The 19728-nt window shown below is 47.6% G+C and overlaps 1 protein-coding gene across 1 annotated transcript in view; it reads right to left on the bottom strand.

The window, feature by feature from the left end:
- The window catches only part of SIGLEC1 (sialic acid binding Ig like lectin 1), a 28904-nt gene extending 20287 nt beyond the window's left edge, over nucleotides 1-8617 (bottom strand). The window contains exon 1 of the mRNA XM_034947181.3: nucleotides 5067-8617. The gene's annotated coding sequence lies outside the window, so the exon portion shown is untranslated. The remainder of the gene's footprint in view (nucleotides 1-5066) is intronic.
- Nucleotides 8618-19728: the final 11111 nt, after the last annotated feature.

The raw sequence follows: 19728 nt of genomic DNA on the forward strand, positions 1-19728 counted from the left end.
GTTCTGCTTTCCCAGCCCCTCAAGGATACCACCCTAAGGCAGATGAACAGCTGTTTCTCCCTCTTCCCCACTTCCCTGCCCCCTCCCCACCACCCAAACCAACAGGAACTGGAGCCCAGAGATGCCCAGTTACTCACTCCAAGACACCCAGCTAGAATGATGGTTTCTTCCTGAGGCTTGTCTCCTACCACCTGCCTTACTAACTATAGACCATAATGGGGCTTTACTGAACTTGCCAAAGTGCTGCCTTTAACAGTCACTCCCCTGCTCAAAAACCTTCTGTGGCTCCCCATTGCCCGTGAGATGTGAAAAGTCCTCATTTCCTGCCCCCAGCTCTGTCCTCATTCCCTGCTCTCCGCAGACCCACTCTGGAGGCAGTTCTGTCTGCTCAAGGGCTCCCTAGCTGCCCAGCTCTATCTCCACCACAGATAATCTTTGCCTACTGAAACCTTATTCAACCTTCAAGGAGCAGCATGAATTTGGCTTCCAGCTGGAACTTCTCCTTTGAGGTTCCTGTAGCTACCCCAGAGCTATCTCTATTTTCCTTGCCTTGTTTTTTACAGCTTGTGAGAGCCCATTTCTCAGGACCTAGAACTGAAGATATGTGCCCCATAGCAGTGCGGAGCCTACCAGGCATTCAGCAAACCCCTTAGTGACTAAGAGAGGGGTGAGGTCTTTAGGGGTTCAGAGCTGAGGTTCAGAGTTGGAGTGGGGAGGTGGCAGGGCAAGTCTAGGTTTGAAAGGTAGCATGAGAGCGCTGTGGAACACATACCCCACAAATATGAGCTCAATGTGTGCGGAGTGTACCATATCCAAAAAGGCAGGCCCTCAACCATGGAGTGCCCCTGGTCAGGGAGTGTCTAAGGGGTACCATAGACCTGAGCCCAAAAGGAAGAGATGCCAGAGACACATATAAGTGAAACTATAAAACTCTTAGAAGAAAACAGGTGAAAATCTTCATGACCTTGGATTAGGCAATGCTTTCTTAAGTATGAAATTAAAAGCACGAAAAAAAAATAGGTAAGTTGGACTTCATCAAAATTTAAAACTTGGCCAGACACAGTGGCTCATGCCTGTGAACCCAACACTTTGGGAGGCTGAGGCAGGAGGATCACTTTAGCCCAGGAGTTCAAGACGAGCCTGGGCAATACTGCAAGACTCTGTCTCTAGGAAAATTAAAAAACAGGCCTGTGGTCCCAGCTACTCTGGAGGCTGAGGTGGGAAGATCGCTTGAGCCCAGGGGAGGGGTCCAGGCTGCAGTGAGCCATGATTGCACCATTGCACTCCAGCCTGGGTGACAGAGCAAGACCCTGTCTGAAAAGAACAAACAACAGCTGGGTGCGGTGGCTCACGCCTGTAATCCCAGCACTTTGGGAGGCTGAGGCATGCAGATCACAAGGTCAAGAGATTGAGACCATCCTGGCCAACATGGTGAAACCCCGTCTCTACTAAAAATACAAAATTAGCTGGGTGTGGTGGTGTGCACCTCTAGTCCTAGCTACTCGGGAGGCTGAGGCAGGAGAATCACCTGAACCCAGGAGGCAGAGGTCACGGTGAGCCAGGATCACGCCACTGTACTCCAGCCTGGTGACAGAGTGAGACTCTTCTGTCTCAAAAAAAAAAAAAAAAAAAAAAAAGGATATGAATCAAAGGACACTATCCAGAGAGTGAATAAAAGGAGGACAACCCACAGAATGGGAGAAAATATTTGTAAATCATTTATCTGATAAAGGACTAATATCCAGAATATATAAAGAATTCCTACAATGAACAACAGCAACCACCAAAAAAACCATGAAATCCAACTCCAAAAATGGGCAAAACACTTGAATAAACATTTCTTCAAAGAAGATATATAACTGGCTAATAAGGACATGAAAAGATGCTCAACATCACTAGGCATTAGGAAATGCAAATCAAAACCACAGTGAGATACCACTTCACATCCATTAGAATGGCTATTCACAAACAAACAAAGCAACACAGAAAACAACAAATATTGGTGAGGATGTGAAGTTGAAATTCTTGTGTATTGCTGGTGGGAATATAAAATGGTTCCATCACTGTGGAAAACAATTGGGTCATTCCTCAAAAAGTCAACATAGGATTACCATATGATCCAGCAATTCCACTCCTAGGTATATACCCAAAAGTACTGAAAACAGGGACTCTAACAGAGTACACCAACGTTCACGGCAGCACTATTCCACTAAAAGGTGGAAACAAGTCAAGTGTCCATCAGTGAATGGATGTGGATAAACAAACTGTGGTATGTACATACAATGGAATATCAATCGGCCATAAGGAGGAATGAATTCTAACATATGTGAACCTTGAAAACATTATGCTCAGTGAAACCAGCCAGACACAAAAGGGCAAATATTGTAGGTTTCCAATTACATGAAATATCTAGACTACGTATATTCAGAGACTGAAAGTAGAATAGGATAGAGGTAACCAGGGGCTGCAGGGAGGGGGAGCTAATGTTTAATGATTGCTGAGTCTCTCAGATAATGAAAAAGTTCTGGAAATAGTGGTGATGGTTACACAATATTGCAAATGTACCTAATGTCACGGGGTGTACACTTAAAGACAGTTAAAACAGTAAATTTTACATTATGTATATTTCACCACATACACACCCATGTTGCCAACTTTGCAATCCTCCCTGGTCCTAAATGCTGACTTGGCCAAGTGAACGGGGAGGCTGGAAGTGGGGACAGGAAACTCATGACCTCCCAGCTCCCAGCCCATCCGCCTCAGGGGCTGGGCTCAGCAGATTCCAATGACTACCAGGGGTCACACCTGGGAAGGGGGTGAGCTGAGGCCCAGAGCCAGTCAGGCTGACCAGGTGGGACTTAGCCTGCTGCAGAAGGCAGAAGGTGCCCCGGCAGGGGGCACAGTACAGGGCGGGATTGGGACAGGAGGGACACTGCTCCCCAGGGGACCCAGCCCTCTCACGGGCTGCTGGAGTGGACTGATCTGGCCATTTACGGAGGCCCGAGGGCTCATCTCCAGTTCTCTAGGAAGCCCTAGGCCTCCTCCTCTTCTGGGAAGATGCACCCCCAGCCTCCACACCAGGTTCTTGGCCACTGGAGAATGATATAGCTGGGGCCCTGGGACCTGGACACCTCACCGTGAAGAAAAGCAGCCTGCTGGGCACACTGGTCAGATGTGTCCCTGGCCACAGGGGATGTCAGGGTCAGCTCTGCTATGGCCAGCGCAGCTATCTTGTCCCAGCTCCCCTGTTCCTCCCATTTGGGGTCCTGAAAAGGGCAATCGTGAACCTGATGGAAGAATGGTGGGGTTCTGGACACAGCGACCCTGGAACAGGGCGCGGGGGAGGACCCTTTCCAGGACCACTCCCATCACATAATGTAGAGGCCACCTATGCTTAGCCCGGCCCTAACCCCAAAGGGGTCAGCCCCACCGGAGTCCAGCCTATTGGCTCAGCCTGTTCCACCACAAAGGCCAGCTTCAGCCCAGATAACTGTTCTGGAAACAGAAAGAGCAGGGACAGCCCAGAAAGGAGATCTCTGTCCCTGTTTGAAAGCCTGGAGTTGAGGGGACAGTGCCCCGCCCCCCGCCCCCCTGCCACCCCCCCCCCGCCCCCCTGCCCCCCCCCCCGCAACTTGGCTTGCAGCCGTGGCCTAGTGAGCACGCAGCGCCCCCTGGTGGTCGAGGGGGAATTGCGGGTCCCGGGAAAGGGAGCGGTGTGCTAGCAACAGGGAGCAAGCAGCTCTGCAGCCCTGAACCATCCCTCCCTTGGGTGACTCTTTTGGAAATCATTGTTCCCCAGACAGGAAGTTCCTGAGGTTCATACTTGGGTCTCCAAGTCTTGGGTGCTCTGAAGACAGGATTTTAAATCCCCACTCCTACTATTGGTATGTGTTGCATCAGGGTGGCTTGAGCTGGCCTGGTACACAGTGGGCACTCACGTTTGCTGCCTGTTTGAGACCAAGTGCCTCAGGAGGTCTTGGAGGGTTGGCTGGGGCCCCAAGTCCCTGACCTCTGATTCCAGAGGCCAAGTTTAGCTGGGGAAGAAAGGACAGAGGCAGTTTCCCTATGGACAGCTAGGCCCGGGTGTAGGATTCAGTTTCTGTTTCCTGACACCAAGGCTTCTCCCCAACTTCCCCATTGGGCTAGAGAAGGAAGAACACAGGGTGACATGGCCAGCTGGAGGTTACTGGCCCACAGATAGGGAGTCAGGGTACGGATGGGCAATTCCTGGAGCAGATTATGGTCAAAATAGTGGAAATCCCCAATCACAGGCCAAATGTTTAATTCTCAGAGCCATAGAATCCATAACTAATGCTTATTGGCTTTGAAATGGGCAGTAGAAATTTCACACTTCATTCCTTAATCTGGCTCTAAATGCTTCTGGCTGGAGTGCCCACTCTCCAAACTGTGCTGGACAGCACCAGAAGCCCTCCTGTGGACGGACGAAGTGGTGATGGATGAAGTGGAATTGTGCTGGGGTTAGAGTAAGGAGAGATTATCATTGGGCTGGGCTGGGGCTGAGGTCAGGGTGATGATCAGGTTGGAATTCTGGAAGCAAATTAAGGCTGGGATTGGGGTGGACATTGAGGTTGAGTGATGGGTGGGGGTAAGGGTGAAGGTTGGAGTTGGGTACAGGTGATGGTTAAGATACAGTGGAGGCTGGGTTGAGATGAGGATGATAGAGTCAGAGTTGTGGTTAGGGTTGGGATGATGGATGGTTGGGATTAGATGAGATGAGTAAATGGTTAGGGTTGGGGTGCAGGTGAGGTGAGGGTGAGGTAAGGTTGGAATAGGGGCTGGGGCTGGGGCTGAGGTAGGGTCAGAGCAGGGTGATGGTCAGGACTGGGATTGGGATGCAGGTCGGAAGGATTTGGGGGTGGTGGAAGGGTTTCAGTTGAGTCCATCTTTGATTAGTGTCTTGGACTTGGGTTGGTTTGGGGTCCGCCACTCGCACCCAGATGGAGCCCCCCAGACCCCTGCCCCTACCCCGCTCAGCCAGTTTCAGCCCAGCCCCGCTCCTAATGCTCCACTCACCCTCTGGGCCCAGGGACCAGGGACAGGGGTACCTGCTCCACAGAAGGAAGTGGCTGCGGGGGTGCTGGACCTGCGGAGAGGAGAACAGGAAGGACGGCCAAGAGCTCCTGGTGCAGCTGGCTCCCCAGGGCTCTGCTGGCTCAAGAGAGAAGGATCCCGTATCAGGGGCTGCTTCCTCTTTCCCAAAGCCTCAGCTCTACTGTCCAACCCAGAGGCTGGTCAGGGAGGCAGCTGCAGGCCTTGAGCAATGCCAAAACGGGAAAGACCTCCATAGGGGAAGGCCCTCGGCAAGGCCAGGGACTTAGGGACTCCAGCAAGCAGAAGTGGGACCGCTGCAGCGCTGGAGCCTCCCCAGGCAAAGTGAGAAATGGAGTGGGGGACTCCCATTCACCAGCCGAATCCACACCCCACTCTCTCTGAGCCCCTTAGGGAGGCTGGGGGAGGTGGAAGGGGGCTTCCTGCACACAGCTCTCCTCCCTGACACCTGAGAGGGAGGTACGCCCAGTCTGGGGTGGGGATGCACTACACGATGCCCAGACCAAGGCAGTTATTCTCCAAGCCATTCAGGAGCCTCCCTGGACCACTGAGTACTCTTAAGAACCCCCAAGAGGCAGTCCCTTGTTGTGGGGGACATAAGGCCCCAATGTCCAGGACACTCCTCAGGTTTTCTCTTTCCCCTCTCACTGTCCTGTACGTTTTTTGGTTTTTGGTTTCTTGTTGTTGGTTTTTTTCTTTTTGTTTGGTTTTTGCTTTTGAGATGGAGTCTCACTCTGTCGTCCAGGCTGGAGTGCGGTGGCACAATCTCAGCTCACGGCAACCTCCACCTCCCGAGTTCAAGTGATCCTCTTTCCTCAGCCTCCCGAGTAGCTGGGATTACAGGCATGCACCACCACATCCGGCTAATTTTTGTATTTTTGGTAGAGATGGGGTTTCACCATGTTGTCCAGGTTGGTCTTGAACTCCTGACCCCAAGTAATCTGCCTGCCTCGGCCTCCCAAAGTTCTGGGATTACAGAGGTGAGCCACTGCACCCGGCCACTATCCTATACCTTCACCCCCACCCTGGGACAGGAAAGGAAAGCCCCCACCACAGCTAGTTACTGTTACATTACTGCAGCCCATCTTATTGAGGGCCTAGTTTGTGCAGGCACTTGACATGTGAAGCAGATGTTAATTGCTCCAAGCAATCCCAGATACAAGCAACAAGACTTTTTTTGTTTTTGTTTGTTTGTTTGTTTGTTTTTGTTTTTTGAGACAGTGTCTTGCTCTGTCGCCCAGGCTGGGGTGTCCTGGTGCAATCTTGGCTCACTTTGGCTCACTGCAGCTTCGAAATTCTAGGCTTAAGCAATCCTCCTGCTTCAGCCTCCTAAGAAGCCGGGATTACAGGCGCTTGCCACTATGCACGGCTAATTTTTTAAGTTATTTTGTAGAGACGGAGTCTCCCTATGTTCCCAGGCTGGTCTCAAACACCTGGGCTCAAGTGACTCTCCCACCTCGACCTCCCAAAGTGCTGGAACTACAGGCGTAAGCCACCACTCCTGGCCATTTTTTTTTTTAATTTCACAACTCAAACTTAATTCAACTCAGTCCCTGCCTACCTGTACTGGTGGGGAGCTGGCCACAGCAAATTAGGCCCCTGTACCCTGAGGGCAAGGCCACGTGTGCAGGTATAAAAGGATGTGAAACCCTAAATCAGGGTGGATCCAGAATCGCAGGCCATGGTGCCCCAAAGCAGATGTCTGGTGACATTCCACCCTGAAATGCTCAGGCTACAGAGATATTAGGTCTCTATCACTCTGTTCCTCTTTATAGCCCCTGTGTCCACTCCTATGCTTGGGCCATTTCCTCTTTCGGCCAAAACACAAAGGGTTCATCCCATTACTTCCTCCCTCAACAGCTGGTCCGGAGACACCCAGCTCTAGGCCTGTGGGGTTGTGACACATGGGTACCAATCCTTCAGTCCACTGGGACTGTATACATCCACCCCTTGGCTTCATGGTGGGAAAGGAACCCTTGACTTTGACCTTAGTCATATGACTTGCTCTGGCCAATGGATGTGCACGGACATGACACAAACTAAGTCTTGAAACGTACTTAAGCAGTTTGCCTTTCCCCCTGAATTTCTGTCATTGCCATGCAAGGGCCAGGCTCCAACTAACCTGCTGGTCCAAAGAGGATGACGAACACATGCAGATGACCTGAATCAGACCCATGGATTGAAACAAAACTCAGCTGAGCCCAGCCTACGTCCACCAGACCAGTCAACCTGTGGATGCGTGAATTTATTGCTGGATGCTGCTGAGAATTTTGTGGCTACATTAGCAAGATGATACAAGGCCTAAGTCCCAGAACAACACACCCAGAACTTGCTTACCTTTCCTTAGCGTGAGGAGAGCAAAGACTTGTCTACCTTGATTAGTCAGGGAGCATTGCTTCCTGTCATTTCCTTGAGTATACAGCAGCCTAAGTAAATAAATAAAAATAACTAGGTAGGCTGGGCACTATGGCTCATGCCTGTAATCTCAGCACTTTGGGAGGCCGAGGTGGGCAGATCGCTTGAGGCCAGGAGTTCAAGACCAGCCTGGTCAACGTGGCGAAACCCCGTCTCTACGAAAAATACAAAAATTAGCCGGGCCTGGTGGCAGGTGCCTGTAGTCTCAGCTACTCAGGAGGCTGAGGCACGAGAATTGATTGAACCTGGGAGGTGGAGATTGCAGTGAGCCGAGATCACACTACTGCACTCCAGCCTGGATGACAGAGCGAGACTCTGCCTCAAAATATTTTAAAAAATGTAATTTCTCAATAGGTCACACTGTTATACATTCATCTAATAATAATTATTCTTTTTCTTTTTCTTTTTTTTTGGAGACAGGGTCTCACTGTCACCCAGGCTGGACAGGCTGGAGTGCAATGGCACAATCTCGGCTCACTGCAACTTTGACCTCCTAGGCTCAAGTGATCCTCCTGCCTCAGCCTCCCAAGTTGCTGGGACTACAGGTCAGTACCACCAGATGCAGCCAGTTTTTGTATTTTTTTGTAGAGATGGGGCTTCACCATGTTGCCCAGGCTGGTCTCACACTCCTGAGAGTTCCCAGTCAAGTGATCCACCCACCTTGGCCTCCCAAAGTGCTGGGATTACAGGTATGAGCCACCATACCCAGTGAATTATTATCATTCCAGATAGGAAAACCAAGGCATAGGGAGGTTAGAGAATTTGCCAAAGGCAAAACTTTTTGGTTGAAAAAAAATAAGTTTTGCTACAAGTACAGAAAACACCAAATAACGGTGTTTTAAATAAAATAGAAGTGTTTCACCCTCTCCCTCAAGTAAGTGTTGGCATCCAAGATGATATGACAACTCCACAATCATGAAACTAGATCCCTTTTTATTTTTTGGCTCAGTCATTGTCAATGGGCTGCTTCCAATCATTGTCCAAAGTGGCTGCTTGCGCTCCAGCCACTGTATCTGCATTCGGGAAAGCAGGATGGAGGAAGGGACAAAGTAGGCCATGCCCTCTACTTTAAGATAACTCTTTAAATTGCTGATGTGGTGGGTCACTCCTGCAATCCCAGCCACTCAGGAGGCTGAAGCAGGAGGTTCACTTGAACCCAGGAGCTTGAGGCTGCAGTGAACTATAATTGTGTCCCTGCATTCCAGCCTGAGTGACAGAGTGAGATCTTGTCTCTTAACAACAACAAAAAAGGTAATTCTTTAAATTGTACACTTTATTGCTGCTTATATTCCACTAGAAGCTAGAAGTTAGTCACATGGTCTTAAGTCTTTATTCTAACAGGTGATGTGCCCGAGTGAATCCTGGGGGCCCAGTGCTAAGAAGTAGGGGGAGATGAAGTCCTGCCCTCCTGTGGAGCAACCAGGACCTTAATTCAGTCATTCATTCCTTGGACCTACCCAGATTCCAGCCTCAGGCCCCTGCCCACCTCCTTGCCAGTATCTCTGCAGAGCCTCCTGCCTCCCCAAGAGGGTGCCAGAGCCCTCTGCTTCCTCAGCCTTCAGACCCACTTGCTGCGTCTCAGGTGGGGACAGCTCAGTCTATAGAGGCCCAAGGGAGATCTTTGAGACCTATACTGTAGTCATCTTGAGGCAGATGGGAGTCATGTAGCTCAGTGGCTAAAAGCCTAGGTCCTGCATAGAGCTGGGTTCAAATCCAGGCATATCCATCACCTGCTGTACGATCCCAGGAGTCACTCAATGACTCAGAAGCTAGAGTCCTCTGGAAAGCTTGTATGAAGAGTTCCCAGGGCCTGGAACATCAAAAGAGCTCTGAGAATGTTGGCTCTGCTGTTGCTTCTCTTATTGGGTATCTGAAGGCCGTACTCTCCTCTCTCCTCCACCCGAGGTGACCTCTACTCTCATAGCCACACCCTGGACCCTCACTCATTCAGTCACCTCACCCAGTCTGTCATCTGTCCCTCTGGCTCTCCTCTCCTGTTCATGCATCTTGTACTCACCCACTTCCGTCCCTGAGTGTTTCAAGGCTCTGGGGTTTTCAGAGACACTGGAGGGACCTCCCTCCCCAACACAACCACAAGGTCTAGGTGGAATGACCCACTAAGGGACCGGCTCTGAAGCCAGAGACTTCCAGGGAAAGTCAACAAGCCCAAGGATGCCTGTTACAAGAAAGGTAAAAGACCCATGTACATGTCCTCCCTTTCTATTCCCTGCTCAGGGTCTGGGCATACAGTGTGAACACACGCAGTCCCCAAGGGACACCATCTGTACAGAGTCAGATGGAGTTAAGAACATTTAGCTGGCTGGGCGCGGTGGCTCACGCCTGTAATCCCAGCACTCTGGGAGGCCGAGGCGGTCGGATCATGAGGTCAGGAGATCGAGACCATCCTGGCTAACACGGTGAAACCCCATCTCTACTAAAAATATAAAAAATTAGCCGGGCGTGGTGGCGTGCACCTGTAGTCCCTGCTACTCGGGAGGCTGAGGCAGGAGAATGGCGTGAACCCGGGAGGCGGAGCTTGCAGTGAGCTGAGATCGCGCCACTGCACTCCAGCCTGGGCGACAGAGAGAGACTCTGTCTCAAAAAAAAAAAAAAAAGAATATTTAGTCCGGGCATGGAAGCTTATGCCTGTAATCCCAGCACTTTGGGAGGCTGAGGTGGGCGGACAACCTGAAGTCAGAAGTTTGAGACCAGCCTGGCCAACATGGTGAAACCCCATCTCTACTAAAAATACAAAAATTAGCCAGGCACCTGTAACCCCAGCTACTCAGGAGGCTGAGGCAGGAAAATCACTTGAACCCAGGAGGTAGCGGTCACAGTGAGCCGAGATTGTGCCAGTGCACTCCAGCCTGGGTGACAGAGCAAGACTCCATCTAAACACACACACACACACGCACACATATTTAAACCACCACACCAACATCTGGTTCAAGATGGTGGACTGAGAACTTGTCTCTGCCATTCCTGGCCCATCCAATACCACTGAGAGCACAGTAAGCAAAGGGCTGGGAACAGGATGGCTGGGGGATGGGAAGTATCCACTGCACAGGGATTTTGATTTACTTCTAGAAGATAGAAAGAGGGAGGATCACGTTCAGGAACAGATGCGGGTAAAGGAAACCAGAGCCAAAGCACGCTGAGAGAAAGCTGCCCCAGAGGCCGGAGCAGAAGTGGACTCTTTACAGGGACTCAACACACCCCAAAGGGTTGGTAGCTGGCACACGTACCTCTCCACCCCAACATGTAACACTGCAGGGCAGAGGAAATACCCTACGTGAGTTCCAGTATCAATCAACCTGGCCTTTGTTCATAAAGATGAATTGGTTACCAGGTATTACCAGACAGGTGAGGAAGACCAACACAAAGAGAAAGATCCAGAAACAAACAGTCCAGGCACATTGGCTCACGCCTGTAATCCCAGTACTCTGGGAGGCCAAGACGGGTGGATCACCTGAGGTCAGGAGTTCAAGACCAGCCTTGCCAACATGGTGAAACCCCGTCTCTACTAAAAATACAAAAATTAGCTGGGTGTGGTGGGATTCTCCTGCCTCAGCCTCCCGAGTAGCTGGGAGGCTGAAGTAGGAGGTTCACTTGAACCCAGGAGCTCGAGGCTGCATTGAACTATGATTATGTCACTACATTCCAGCCTGAGTGACAGAGTGAGATCTTGTCTCTTAACAACAACAAAAAAGGTAATTCTTTAAATTGCACACTACATTGCTGCTTATATTCCACTGGCTAGAGGTTAGTCACATGGTCTCATGTCTTTATTCTAACAGGTGATGTGCCTGAGTAAATCCTGGGGCCCCAGTGCTAAGAAGTAGGGGGAGATGAAGCCCTGCCCTCCTGCTTGAACCCTAGAGGTAGAGGTTGCGGAGAGCCGAGATTGTGCCACTGCACTCCAGCCTGGGTGACAGAGTGAGACTCCATCTCAAAAAATAATAAATAAATAAATAAATAAATAAATAAAAACCAACAGCAAAGAGCAAAGAGCTATTGCACTGTTACTGTGGGCCTGGCAGTATTATGACAACTTTTTTTTTTTTTTTTTTTTTTTGGAGATGGAGTATTTTTCTGTCACCCAGGCTGGAGTGCAGTGGCTCAATCTCAGCTCATTGCAACCTCCGCCTCCTGGGTTCAAGTGATTCTCCTGCTTCAGACTCCCGAGTACCTGGGATTATAGGCACATCCCACCACACCCGGCTAATTTTTGTATTTTTAGTAGAGACCGGGTTACAAAATGGTTTCACCATGTTGGCCAGGCTAGTATCAAACTCCTGACCTCAGGTGATCCACCCGCCTCAGCCTCCCAAAGTGCCAGGATTACAGGCATGAGCCACCACACCCATCCAGTGCTCTGACAATTTTATACTTATTAACTCACTTAGCAACCCTCTGAGCTAGGTGCTATTGTTATCTCCACTTACAGGAAACTGAGTCACAGAATGGTACAGTAAAATAACCTTGACCGAGGTTTACATGGCTGGTAAGTGGCAGAGAAATGAAACTTGAACCCAGGCAACCTGTTTCCTGAGTTGGACTCTGAACTACTCAGCCATACTGCCTATTTATTTATTTATTTATTTATTTACTTATTTATTGAGATGGGGTCAGCCGGGCACGCTGGCTTACGCCTGTAATCCCACCACCTTGGGAGGCTGAGGGGAGCAGATCACTTGAGGCCAGGAGTTCGAGACCAGCCTGGACAACAAGGAGACAGGGTCTCACTCTGTCACCCAGGCTGGAGTGCAATGGTGCAATCATGGTTCACTGCAGCTTCAACCTCCCAGGCTCAAGCGATCCTCCCACCTCAGCCTCCCAAGTAGCTGGGACCATAGGCACCCACTATCATGTCCAGCTAATCGAAAAAAAAATTATATAGATATGGGGGTCTCACTATATTGCCTAGACTGGTCTCTAACTCCTGGGCTTAAGCAATCCACCCACCTCGCCCTCCCAAAGTACTAGAATTACAGGTGTGAGCCACCGTGCCTGACCAATACTCCCTCTTTAATAAACTAAACAAAAAGTGAACAAACCAATCCCGGAGGGAACAGATAATTCAAGGAATACAAGAAAACTTATGAAAAGAAAGATTCTAGTGCCAATATATTCATAAAACAAAAAAAGTAGCTATGAAAAGAAAGCAAAAAATCATTCTTGGAAATTTAAAATAGAATTGCTGAAATAAAAAGAAATTCAATAGAAAAGGGTGTGAACATCTGTGGTTTTGGTTTCCAAAATTAGTTCACTCTTCTTTTGGTAAAAATACCCTGATTTTCCTACTGTATTCTCAAGCCCTGTGGGTTGGTGGAATTGACACCTCTTCCATTTACTGCACAAGAGAAGCATGTTTCTGCTCACAGTTCATTATGAGGAGCCAGCAGGTAAAGACAACACTGAGGGCAGACGAAAGATATATACTGACCCTGGGTCCTTGTGGACATCATTGAGTCCCTGGATCAAGCCTTACCTGAAGCTAAAGGGATGAGTGCTTCTCACTGTTAATAGCCGCTGATCAAATTCCATAGAAGGACTCCAATTATCCTTGCCTCAGTTGTGCGTCCAGCCCTCGGATGAGCTACCATCAAGGGAAACTGCCAGACCTTGGTGACAAGCCCACCCACTGAAAATGGGGAAAAAACCCAAGTCACATCATTGAACTGAAAGAGCTGCAGTTCCCCGAAAGACAGGAGAGAAGGAATGCTGGATAAACACAACAACTACTTCATCTCACTGCACCTGCAAAGAATCCAGGCACAGGAAGGTGGGCACAGCAAGTAGTCTTTCTGGTTGACATAACAGAGACAACATCTGTTTCTTCTCTCAGAAAGAAGTAAGAAAGGCAATTGGAGAACCAGAAACGACAAAATCTATTCCAGGACCAAATAGAAAGAAAACACATCTGAGGCATGATTTTGAACAATTAGTGGGGTGTAAGAAAAGAGAATCCATTTGACCTTGACATCTGAAACAGCAAATATTCTCCATCAAGGCACTTTAGGGTAGAGGAAATGATACTATGTTTCCTTCTCAAAGGAGCTATCTGGTTACGTGGTTCTGCAGTAAATGACGTTTATACAATCATAACATCCGTTGGTTTTCAATTTTCAGAATCAACCTGAAGATAAAGCATGGAAGATTTCATTATAATTACCGAACAGCATGCAAATGTTACAAACTTTGACCATGAAAATGTAAAAAAGAGGCCAGGCGCAGTGGCTCACGCCTGTAATCCTAGCACTTTCAGAGGCAGAGGCGGGTGGATCACAAGGTCAGGAGTTTGAGACCAGCTTGGCCAACATAGTGAAACCCCATCTCTACTAAAAATACAAACATTAGCTAGGTATGGTGGCACGCACCTGTAGTCCCAGCTACATGGGAGGCTGAGGCAGGAGAATCACTTGAACCCAGGAGGCAGAGTTTGTGGTGAGCCAAGATCACGCCGCGGCACTACAGCCTGGTCAACAAAGCAAGACTCCATCTCAAAAAAAAGAAAAGAAAAGAAAAGTAAACAGCAGAAATTAGAGGGAGATGGCAGGTGACCTGGGGCTGGGGGAGGCACAATTTTTCTTACATAGTGATAGGGCTCAAGAAATTCTTTCTAAAATTGATGTATGAGGAACAAAATTTTAAATATAGATTGTTTAGAACTATAAGTAGCACCAACACAGGACTCCAGTAATCACACAGCAAACAAAACTGAGAAAACAGACATGGGCGGGGAGATGAGAATGGGTGATTTCCATTCGCTGCTTTAATGATGAGGTGTCAGTAGATGCTCTCTTGAGTTACTAAATTGAGAAACAAAGATAAAGTATATTGTTTAGAGGTGTGATGTTCAAACTCCAGAAAAGGCTGGGCACGGTGGCTCATGCCTGTAATCCTGGCACTTTGGGAGGCCGAGGTGGGCAGATCACTTAAGCCCAGGAGTTTGAGACCAGCCTAGGCAACATGATGAAGCTCTATCTCTACTAAAAAAAAAAAAAATACAAAAAATTAGCAAAGCGTGGTGGTGCACACCTGTAGTCCCAGTTACTCAGGATCTCACTACTGCACTCCAGCCTGGGTAATGAGAGTGAGACCCTCTCTCAAAAAAAAAAAAAAAAAAAAAAAACAACAACAAAAAAAAACAAAGAAGAAGAAAACTCCAGAATATATAAAAATGAAAGGAGGGCGGAAGAGTGGAACTGCGGGGTAGAAAATTTTGCATTTTGTTTCATCTCTCTGTATATGTTGAACTTTTTTTTTAACCTACATGTACTACGTCATATCCACAGCCCCCAACCATCCACCAGGCATCAACTGCTGTGTTTATTTGGAGGGTTGAGCAATCATTCCTGCCTCCTTCCAGTTTGTCTTCCTGTACTGCAGAGGCTAGAAAACTAAATTTATATCACCCAGATTCCCTTCCAGCTACCTTAATGCTACCACCTCATTCAGCCATCATTGATTCTCCACTTCACCAAACTGGTCAATAATTGTCTCTTCTAAAAATATTAGAATTGGGACTAAGAGACACTACAGCTGACCCTTAAACAACATAGGTTTGAACTGTGCTAGTCCGCTTATACACAGATTTTTAAAAAAATAAACATATTGAAAAAAATTTTGGAGAGATGTGACAATTTGAAAAATCTCGCAAACCACATAGCTAGAAATATAAAAAAAAAAACTGAAACAGAGTTAGGTAGGTCATGAATGCATAAATATATATGTTAATTGGCTGCTTATATTATCAGTAGGGCTTCCAGTCAACAGAAGGCTATTAGTAATTAAGTATTTGAGTCAAAAGTTATACACAGATTTTTGATGATGAGGAGGATTAGTGCCCCCAACCCCCATGTTGTTCAAGGGTTAGCTATATTTGAAATCTGCTGGTAGCTGGAATCGGGCAACTAAATTCACGAGATGTGGAACGGTCGTATACATGGAGAATAAATAAATAAATAAATAAATAAATAAATAAATAAATAAATAAGTATTTGTTAGCCTGGTGCAGTGGCTCATACCTGTAATCCCAACACTTTCGGAGGCCAAGGCAGGCAGATGACTTGAGGTCAGAAGTTCGAGACCAGCCTGGCCAACATGGTGAAATACCGTCTCTACTAAAAATACAAAAATCAGCTGGGCGTGGTGGTGTGCACCTGTAATCCCAGCTGCTTGGGAGGCTGAGGGATGAGAATTGCTTGAATCCGGGAGTCAGAGGTTGCAGTGAGCCGAGATTGCACCACTGCACTCCAGCCTGGGCGAAAGAGTGAGACTCTGTCTCAACAACAACAACAAAAAAGCAATTGTTAAGAGAATAAGAAAACAAGCCACAGATTGGGAGAATATATTTGCAAAACAAATATCTGATGACCCAAAATACACAAAGAACTCTTAAAACCCAACACTAAGAAATCAAACAACCCCATTAAAAAATGGGCAAACGGGCCAGGCATGGTGGCGGTGGCTCACATCTGTAATGCCAGCACTTTGGGAGGCCGAGCAGGGCAGATCACATTAGGTCAGGAGTTCTCAACTAGCCTGGCCAACATAGTGAAACCGTCTCTACTAAAAATACAAAAATTAGCCGAGCATGGTGACGTGCATCTGTGGTCCCTGCTACTTGGGTGTCTGAGGCAGGAAAATAGCTTGAACCAAGGAGGTTGCAACGAGCTAAGATTGTGCCACTGCCCAGCCTGGGCAACACAGTGAGACTCCGTCTCAAAAAAAAAAAAAATGGGTGAAAGATGTGAACAGACACCTCATCAAAGAAGATATACAGATGGAAGATAAGCATATGAAAATGTGCTTAACCTGATGTCATTAAGGAATTACAAATTGAAGCAACAAGATACCACTAAACCCCTATTAAAATGGTCAAAATCCAGAATGCTAAAAACACCAAATGCTGGTGAGGATGTGGAGTGACAGGACTCTCATTCGTTGCTGGTGGAAATGTAAAATGGTATGGCCATTTTTAAGACAGTTTGGCAGTTTCTTACAAAACTAAACATAGTCTTACCATACAATCTAACAATTACACTCCTAGATAGTTACCCAATTGAGGTGAAAACTTATATCCAGGGCCGAGCACAGTGGCTCACACCTGTAATCCCATCACTTTGGGAGGCCAAAGAGGAAGGATTGCTTGAGGCCAGGAGTTCTTTCTTTTTATTTATTTATTTATTTTCTTTTGAGACAGAGTTTCGCTCTGTCACCCAGGCTGGAGTGCAGTGGAGTGATCTCATCTCACTGCAATCTCTGCCTCCCGGGTTCAAGCGATTCTCCTGTCTTGGCCTCTGAGTAGCTGCTGGGATTACAGGTGCACGCCACCATGCCCAGCTAATTTTTATATTTTTAGTAGAGACAGGGTTTCACCATGTCAGCTAGACTGGTCTTGAACTCCTGACCTCAAGTGACCTGCCTGCCTCGGTCTCCCAAAGTGCTGGGATTACAGGTGTGAGCTACTGTGCTCAGCCAAGGCCAGGAGTTCCAGACCAGTCCTGGCAACACAGTGATACTCTGTCTCTACAAAAAAAAATTTTTTTAATTAGTCACATGTGGTGGCACACACTTGTAGTGTCAGCTACTGGGGAGGCTGAGGCTGAGGATCACTTGAGCCCCAGGAGTTTGAGGTTGCAGTGAGCCATGATTATGCCTCTGCACTCCAGCGTGGGCAACAGAGTAAGAGAAAGAGAGAGAGAGAGAGAGGAAGGAAGGAAGGAAGGAAGGAAGGAAGGAAGGAGAAAAGAAACGAAAAGAAAAGAAGGAAGGAAGGGGAAGGGAAGGAAGGGAAGGGAGGGAAGGGAGGAAAGGGAGGGAAGGAAGGGAGGAAGGAAGGAAGAAAGAAAGAAAGGAAAGAAAGAAATAAAAAAGGAAAAGAAAAGAGAGAGAGAAACCTTATATCCATACAAAACCCTGCGCAAGAATGTTTATAGCTGCTTTATTCATAATTGCCAAAAACTGGAAGCAACTAAGAAGCTCTCCAATGGGTGAAAGGATAAACAAACTGTGGTATATCTATGCAATGGAGTATCATTAAGTAATAAAAAGAAGACTTAGCAAACCACAAAAAGTAATATGCATACTAAATATGCATTTAGTAATATTAATATGCATTAAGCAATAAAAAAAGACGTGTCAAGCCACAAAAAGTAATATCCATATTACTAAATGAAAGAAGCCAGTCTGAAAAGGCTACGTGCTGTGTGATTTCAACTATTTGACTTTCTGGAAAAGGCAAAACTACAGACAGTAAAAAGATCAATGGTTGCCAGGGGTTCTGGGGACAGGAAAGGATGAATAGGTGGAGCACGGGAATTTTAGGTCAGTGATACTATTCTATATGATACTATAATGGTGGATCCATGATATGCTTTTGTCAAAACCCATAGAAAGTACAACACAAAGAGTGATTCTTAATGTAAACTATGTGCTTTAGTCAACAATGTATCGATATTAGTTCATTAATTTTAACAATGTACCACACTAATCCAAGATGTTAATAATGCGGAAACTGCGTGTGAGGGAGGGGATACATGGGAACTCTGTACTACAGCTCAATACTTTTGTAAATCTAAAACTTTTTTTTTAAATAAAGTCTCTTAGAAAACAATAAAAATAAAATAAAAAGTCAATTTTTTTTTTTGAGAGGGAATCTTGCTCTGTCACCCAGGCTGGAGTGCAGTGGCACAATCTCTGCTCACTGCAACCTCTGCCTCCTTAGTTCAAGCGATTCTCCTGCCTCTACCTCCTGGGTTCAATCAATTCTCCCACCTCAGCCTCCCAAGTAGCTGGGACTACAGGCATGCGCCACCACGCCTGGGTAATGTTTGTATTTTTAGTAGAGATGGGGTTTCGCCATGTTGGCCAGGCTGGTCTAGAACTCCTGACCTCAGGTGATCCGCCCGCCTCAGCCTCTCAAAGTGCTGGGATTACAGGGTTGAACCATCATGCCTGGTCTAAAATGTCCATTTTTAAAAGGCAGTCTGGCTGGGGCAGTGGCTCACGCCTGTAATCCCAGCACCATGGGAGAAGGCTGAGCAGGGAGTATCTCTTGAGCCCAGGAGTTCGAGGCTGTAGTGTGCTATGATGGTGCCACTGCACTCCAGCCTGGGTGACAGAGTGAGACTCTGTCTCTAAAATAAATAAATAAAAATACAATAAAATTTTAAAAGGCAATCTGCAGCAAGAGAAGATGAAGTTAGCAGGAGAGCAGGACAGAGGAGAGTCCATGAACAACAGGGAGAGGAAAGTGGTCATGGTGGCAGCTCCCAGGCTCCTGGCATATGTTCAGTTCCCTGTTCCCAGCCCTCAGGAAGCCCAGATGTCCCCACCTGCCCCTACATACAAACCCTGGATCCTTGACATCAACTTCTCCTTTCCTTCATGTGCTCTAATGAGTTTTTGTTACTTGTGGAACATTTAACTAACATCATTAACCAAGCGGACCTGTCTCAGAGTGGTGTTATGAGAAGACAGCAACCAAAAGACAGCTGCAGCCAAGCACAGTGGCTCATGCCTGTAATCCTAGCATTTTGGGAGGCCGAGGTGGGTGGATCACCTGAGGTCAGGAGTTCCAGACCAGCATGGCCAACATGGCGAAACCCCCTCTCCACTAAAAATATAAAAATTAGCTGGCTGTGGTGGCGAGCGCCTATAATCCCAGCTACTTGGGAGGTTGAGGCAGGAGAATTGCTTGAACCCAGGGGGCAGAGGTGGCAGTGAGCCGGGATCATGCCACTTCACTCCAGCCTGGGTGAAAGAGCAAAACTCTGTCTCAAAAAAAAAAAAAAAAAAAAAGACAGCTGCAACAAATGTCAAGTTCTGTGTGTTTTCTTTTCTTTTCTTTTTTTTCTATTTAATTAATTTATTTTAGAGTCAGAGCCTCCCTATGTCACCCAGGCTGGAGTGCAGTGGCACAGTCACAGCTCGCTGTAGCCTCAACCTCCTGGGCTCAGGCGATCCTTCCACCTCAGCCTCCTTCCTAGCTGGGACTACAGGTGTGTGCCACCACATCTGGCTTGTGTGTTTTCTTTTCTTTTTTTTTTGAGACGGAGTCTCGCTCTGCCACCCAGGCTGGAGTGCAGTGGCGCGATCTTGACTCACTGCAACCTCTGCCTCCTGGGCTCAAGCAATTCTCCTGCCTCCGCCTCCTGAGTAGCTGGGAATACAGGCGCACACCACCATGCCCAGCTAATTTTTGTATTTTTAGTAGCGACGGGGTTTCACCATGTT

Source organism: Pan paniscus, chromosome 21 (assembly GCF_029289425.2).
Source record: "Pan paniscus chromosome 21, NHGRI_mPanPan1-v2.0_pri, whole genome shotgun sequence".
Lineage (NCBI taxonomy): Eukaryota > Metazoa > Chordata > Mammalia > Primates > Hominidae > Pan > Pan paniscus.